This window comes from Megalops cyprinoides, chromosome 5 (genome assembly GCF_013368585.1).
Source record: "Megalops cyprinoides isolate fMegCyp1 chromosome 5, fMegCyp1.pri, whole genome shotgun sequence".
NCBI lineage: Eukaryota > Metazoa > Chordata > Actinopteri > Elopiformes > Megalopidae > Megalops > Megalops cyprinoides.
The window spans coordinates 311,502-318,528 of record NC_050587.1 but is presented as its reverse complement, the minus strand read 5'-3'; positions in this window follow the sequence as shown (position 1 = coordinate 318,528).

Here is a 7,027-nt window from a genome sequence, read left to right as displayed (position 1 = left end):
TGATACAGAACAGCACAGGATAAAACAATAATTTAAAAAGAAATGGTTGGAAAAAGTGTAAAAACAGAAACATTGCCATGGGCACAATTATTGGCACCCTTTTGAAGAATTCAAATAAGATTGAAAAGAAGTAGACTGTCACTGCAGTGAAATTAGACTCACCTGTGATAAATTGGCAGTGCTCACATGACTTTAATTAACCAATGAATGATGGCTTTAATGCTTAACAAGGCCACTGTCATTCCCTGTTCCTTTTTCACAATGGTGAAGACAAGAGAGCTGTCTGAGAGCATCAGAAATGCGATTATCACCAAACACAAGAATTCTAAAGGGTACAAGGCTATCTCCAAAGACCTTGGCATCCCTGTTTCAACAGTTCACAATGTTGAGAAGTTTGCTGCCCATGGAACTGTCAAGAACCTCCCAGGACCTGGAGACCTGGAGCAATCTGGAGTGATGGTTTCAACACGTCCCATACGCCGCACATTAAACCGAGAAGAGCTTTATGGGCGAAGACCAAGGAGGACCCACTGCTGACAGAAAAACATAAAAAGGCAAGACTGATCTTTGCCAAGACCTACCTAGACAAACCACAATCCCTCTGGGAAAATGTTCTATGGGCAGATGAAACCAAAGTAGAGCTCTTTGGCATTGCAGACCAGTGATTATTTTATAGGTGACGAAATGAAGCTTACAAGGAAAAGAACACCCTGCCTACAGTTAAATATGGTGGAGGATCCGTAATGTCATGGGGCTGCTTTGCTTCCTCTGGTAGTGGATGCCTTGAACGTGTTAAAGGAACCATGAAATCAGAGGATTACAAAGGCATTTGGAGCAAAATGTGTTATGCAGTGTCAGAACACTAGCTATGGGTCGAAGGTCATGGGTCCTCCAGCAGGACAATGACCCTAAGCACACATCCAAAAGCACAAAAGAATGATTGAAAAGGAAAAAATGTACTGTTTTAAACTGGCCAGCAATGAGTCCTGATCTTAATCTGATTGAAAATCTTTGGAAAGTGCTGAAATTTGCTATTGGGAAAAGGAATCCTGCAAACATTCATGAGCTTGAACAAATTGCAATTGAGTGGGAGAAACCACCAGCAGACAGATGCTTAGATGCTTATAGATGGCTACAAAAAACGTTTGGAGGCTGTCGTTGCTGTCAAGGGTTGTGTATCCAAATATTAGGAAAGGGTGCCCTTAATGCTGTCCGGGTCACATTTTATGTTTATTCTGTGAAATCACTCCATATAAGTTGAAAAGGCATCTTTTTTGTTGAATGACTTTGGACATTTGCATTTCCAATTATTTCTCAAGATATTGTACATGATGTACTTAAACAGAATATATATTTTTTATTTTGAATTGTACACTACATGGCCAAATGTGGACACCTGACCATCACACCTATATGAGCTTATACATCCCATTCCAAAACTATGGGCATTAATATGGAGTCCCCCCCCCCCCCCCTTTACAGCTGTAACAGCCTCCACTCTTCTGGGAAGGCTTTCCACAAGATTTTGGAGTGGGTCTATGGGAATTTGTGCCCATTTAGCCAAAAGAGCGTTTGTGAGGTCAGGCACTGATGTTGGATGAGAAGGCCTGGCATGCAGTCAGTGTTCTAATTCATCCCAAAGGTGTTTAATGGGGTTTGTCAGGCCTTTGTGCAGGCCACTGGAGTTCTTCCACACTAAACTCATCAAGCCATCTTTATGGATGTTGCTTTGTGCACAGGGGCACAGTCATGCTGGAACAGGAAAGGGCCTTCCCCAAACTTGCCACAAAGTTGGAAGCATAGAATTGTCTAAAATAGTGTTTCTCAACGGGGGCAGTACCGCCCCCCAGGGGGCGTTTGGGCAATGCTGGGGGGCGTTGTGAACAAGGTAGCAGAAAAGGGGGCGCTCAGGCATAAATGGGGGGGTGTTAGTGACAGTTATTCATCACAACTTTTAAGCTTCTGTCAGTACCAACAGTGTTCATTTGCATTTGAAATAAAAGATATCCTGATGTCTTTATGCGAATGATTAGGCTATGTAAGCGATTTTTCAGTGCTTTTATTTTGAAAGGTCACACTGGAAGTGATGGTAATGAGTTACGCGGTTTTGACTGATGAATGAAGAAGTTAATAAAGCTTGTTGATCGGTTCGGAGCTCCTGTCTCCTTGTTTAATTATTATTAAAAATATAGCCTTACAACAGAACGCTCGGTTACAGTTATATTTTCATGCTGCTGGTGCTGTCTTCTCATAAGCTACCAGCAAATGATCTCCATAGCAACGCCTATAAACTTCTGATGGCTCTGACAGCAGTCCAGTTTTGCAGGTTAAGATTCTATGATCAATCAAAATGCATTCTAATTCAGTTAATTTCAGCCTACGTTTGTCGTTTGTTAGGTTCAGTGAACTGGTCTTCGTGCTTCAATAAAATGACTTGGAAATTTGGATGCAAGTTAAAGACATAAGTTATAAGATGTAAGTTAAAGACAGTGCAAAGGACTGCGCCAAGAGGATCATGATGAGGTCAGGGGGTGTTTGTTCAAAAACGGTTGAGAACTACTTGTTTAAAATGTCTTTGTATGCTGTAGCATTAATATTACCCTTCACTGGAACTAAGGGGCCTAGCCCAAACCCTGAAAAACAGCCCCAAACCATTATCCCTCCTCCACCAAACTTTACAGTGCATTCCGGTAGATAGCACTCTCCTGGCATCCACCAAACCATCAGACTGCCAGATAGTGAAGCGTGATTCATCATTCTATGCCTTGCACTCAGTGCATTTCCTCTGCTCCAGAGTCCAGTGGCAGCGTGCTGTGCACCACTCCAGCCATCACTTGGCATTGCGCATAGTGATGTTGGGCTTGTGTGCAGCTGCTCGTCCATGGAAACCCATTTCATGAAACTCCCAATGCACAGTTCCTGTGCTGATTTTGCAGCCAGAGACAGTTTGGAACTGTAGCGAGTGAATCAATAGAGGATAGGCGGTTTTTACATGCTACACGTTTCAGCACTCAGCAGGTTTACATGGTCTACAGCTTCGTGGCTGAGCTGAGCTGTTGCTCCTAGACGCTTCCACTTGACAGCACTTACAGTTGACCGGGGCAGATCTAGCAGGGCAGAAATTTTGCGAACTGACTTGTGGCAAAGATTGCATCCTATGACAGTGCCACATTTAAAGTCACTGAGCTCTCCAGTACAACCCATTCTACTTCCAAGGTTTGTCTATGGAGATTGCATGGCTATGTGCTTGATTTTATGCACCTGTTAACAATTGGTGTGGCTGAAACACCTGAACTCAGTTAATTAGGAGGGGTGTCCACATACTTTTGGCCATATAGTGTATATTGAACTGGTCATCTGCAACTGAAAACACAATTAGTTTGGCTGAAGAGCTCAAAGTGAGTGCCTTAACCGCTGAGCTACTTGGGAGCATGATGTCCCAGATTATGCATGCATTTCCCTTACAAATTCATTTCTGATTGGTGTAATCAGCGTGATCATTTTATATTTCTGGATATCCATCTAGGAGTTATTACAGGTTACCTGTAAAAGTACCACTGCAAAGGTGAACCCTTTTGAAAACAGTACCTGCTTTGAAACCATTCAGACTTAATGAATTCAGGCATTAACAACAAATCAGTCTTAGTTAAACATGTTATTTAACAACATAAACCATTTCTGTGCATTTTTGACTATGGAACATTTAACATATGGAACATTTAATTTAGAAAACATTATCAAAAAGTCTTTTAACTTTGAATAAGCTGAGAAGTCTGTATGAAATACACCTGTCAGTCTTGCCTTCATATGACAATTTGGTGTGTATTTTCTTTTCAGCATGTCAGCCTAAAAGAATTTGCTGTGAAGTTGGAGAAATGGAGAAAGTCACAGCTACAGGTTCATTATAATGATGTTCATAAAGAACATCTTACCAGCTAGCAATAGGCAAACAAGTCTCATTTTTCTAACTTGATCATTGATTATCAGGATAATACTTAAGTTCTTTTTTCTTCAACCACCTGCCTTATAAATGCAGTTCTGGCTGCCAACTCTTGCAGTAAGCTTTTTCCTCATCTGATGTCTTTCCTCATTCCTCTGACTGACAGTATCCCAAGTGCAATATTGGTTGGTCTTCCTAGTATGATCGTAATGGGTACAGGCTTATCTGACAGGTATACAATTTTTTTATTCCCTCATATATGATAGACCTTACATGTGGGGTGCCACAAGGCTTGATTCTGGACCATTTGCTCTTCTGTCTTCCCCTTTACAGTTATGCTGATGTTACACACTATTTGTATTACTTTAGGATACAAACTCAGTCTAGACATTTTTTTATCACACACACAGTATTAACATTTTGGTCAATGGAATTACCAGGGATTTATATATTGGGAAGTTTGCCTGTTTTCAGAAATGTTGCTCTAATGGATTTCAAGCTTGTTGGAATGGGGTAAATAGGCCATTGAAATGATATGTGACCCTAAATTCAGGTTATTCTTAATCTAAATGTTAAAAAGTGTGATATATGTAATATTGTTTTGGCCACCTAACCATTACAGAAGCATACATAATCATAATTTTCAATCATTCTTTTGGTAGCCAACCAAAAAGAATCAAAGGAATGGATGTAGGACAAAAAGAAAGACTCCCTCATGTTCTCATATCCTCAACACTAAAATAATGAATGAGAGATATTAAATTCCAGGCACTTCCAAGATCTTAGTTTATTGTATGATAAAAAGTGAGTATACAGACTAGGGATCCCTTTAATTTCAAGGCTATGAGTATCTTTCATCCTGAACAGTAAAATTTCAGACACATGTAAACTCCTGACATTAGTGTAATAAGTCCCAAAAATCAGTATCTATTTACCATCTCAAATCACACAAATCAATGGTAAGTAGCTAAAATGTAACAAGTTGTAACAGTAAAGCTGTTAAATAGTAGTATAAAATGTAAAATAAACTCAAAATGAACATGGAATAAGGATATGATATGCACTTTATAAACAAAGTAGATACATTACAGGTGTCACAGAAAAGTACCAGAGGAAAAAAAGTCAAAGGTATAGCAAATCATAATCTCATAACTACACATAATGTAACAGCTGTGTATAATGTAATAAAAATTAACAATATAATAATATGCTAAGTGCAACAATTTTGAACACATATTGTACTAACTTTTCACATGATGTAATTAGTTAATACATTATATGCTGATTATTAGTTTATTAAGTGTCACTTTTTTGTTGAATAATGTAATAAATTCGATATGTAAAAACACACAAATCACTGTAGCAAATGTTTTCATGCATTCCAAGTGTTATATTTGCTGGCTAAATGATTGATCAGCTGTTCAACTGATGACAAAACAAACCAGTCACCTGAATTCAATCCTTACCCTGCGCTCACAAAGGCAGCGACAACAAGCGACAAAGCAGCCGGAAGTCATTTCCAATGGTTGCTGGGCAACACTGGCGACAAAGTCGCTGCGACTTGGCGACAAAAAGAAGTTAAGCAAAGATCAACTTTATGCAAATGCGCAGCGACAGAGTCAAGAGACGCCCATCAGAAGGCAGATGTGTTCCTCTTATAGTCTTTCGCTGTGAAATGTTTTCTTAAACTTTAGTTCCTATATTAGCATTTTAGTTCCCATAGCGGCGATTGCGAATGCTACTTTGCGGTCCATGGTGAAATGGTAGTGTTTGAAGCAAGATCACACTATTTATAGGAAAATAAATTCCTTCCAAAACATATTTTTCAGCAGGAATGCACCCGATTTGTGGGTTCACGCATATATTAATAGGCCTGCCTTTAAGAAAATACAAACAAACAACTCCACAATGAATACAACAAAGACAATATAATATAACATATAAATAAATATAAAATATAATATATATTTATGATATATTTTAGTATATACATTTTTTTTTAGAAAATTGATGCATCTCCTGTCAATACATTTGTAGCCCACTTCCTCAAAATTACGTTAGCAACGCCCACAAGCTGGCTGCAAGTGACAGCGACCATAGAGCTAGGCGACAGTGACTTGGCAACATACAGCAACAAAGTCGCTGCTGGTGTGAGCACAGGGTTAGACATGACTATTGCACCACAAGAGTTGTACTTTCACACACCTTTACAAACACTGCCTAACACAAACATGTGCACTCACACACATATACACAGAAACAGCAGCAGCCACAATATCACAAAAACCTATGAAGTTACAGATGCAAACTTCACTTCCGTGTTCACACACTTCCATGTTCACGCACATTCCTCAAGGTCCCGCAGCTCACCTTTAATGCCCCTGTTATTACTGCTATAGGACTGTGCTGTTGCGGTTACGTGAAAAACTATCTGATAATGTAATAACATTATTACTTTAACATTGCATTTTAAACTCATTTAGATGGAATATTTTACATTATCCAAAAGTTATTACATTATGATTTAACGTTTCCCTGTTAATGTTAATATTTAGTGAGAAATGGTCACTAAGGGTTGGTTAAATGCATAAAAAATTAAGAGTTGATTGAGTCAACTGAAAAAATTTGTTTGAAAAACATCGTATTTTTTCCGTAAGTGTCTTGAATTTCCTGCCACAGATTTGTTTTAACAGTTACCAATTATTTCAATTGTATGTTAAATCACGTCAACACTCTTTAATCTAGATAATTAGATTAGTGTGTTTGTGTGTGTGTATGTGTAGTGCAATACTCATGTCTAAGGGTTGAATTCAGGTCTGGTTTGTTCTGCCATCAGATGAACAGCTGGTCAAAAGTTTAATCATCAAATATAACACTTAAAATGCACTAAAACATTTGTTACAGTGATTTGTGTGTGTGTTATTACATTATGCATCACAGTTATTACATTATTCATCAAAAAATCGCTACTCACTCTATAATAAACAGTGTATAATGTATTAACATGCATTTACAATGTTTATTACATTATCAGCAAACTATTACATTCTGAGTTATTATTTTGTATTGCATTATGCACAGTTATTA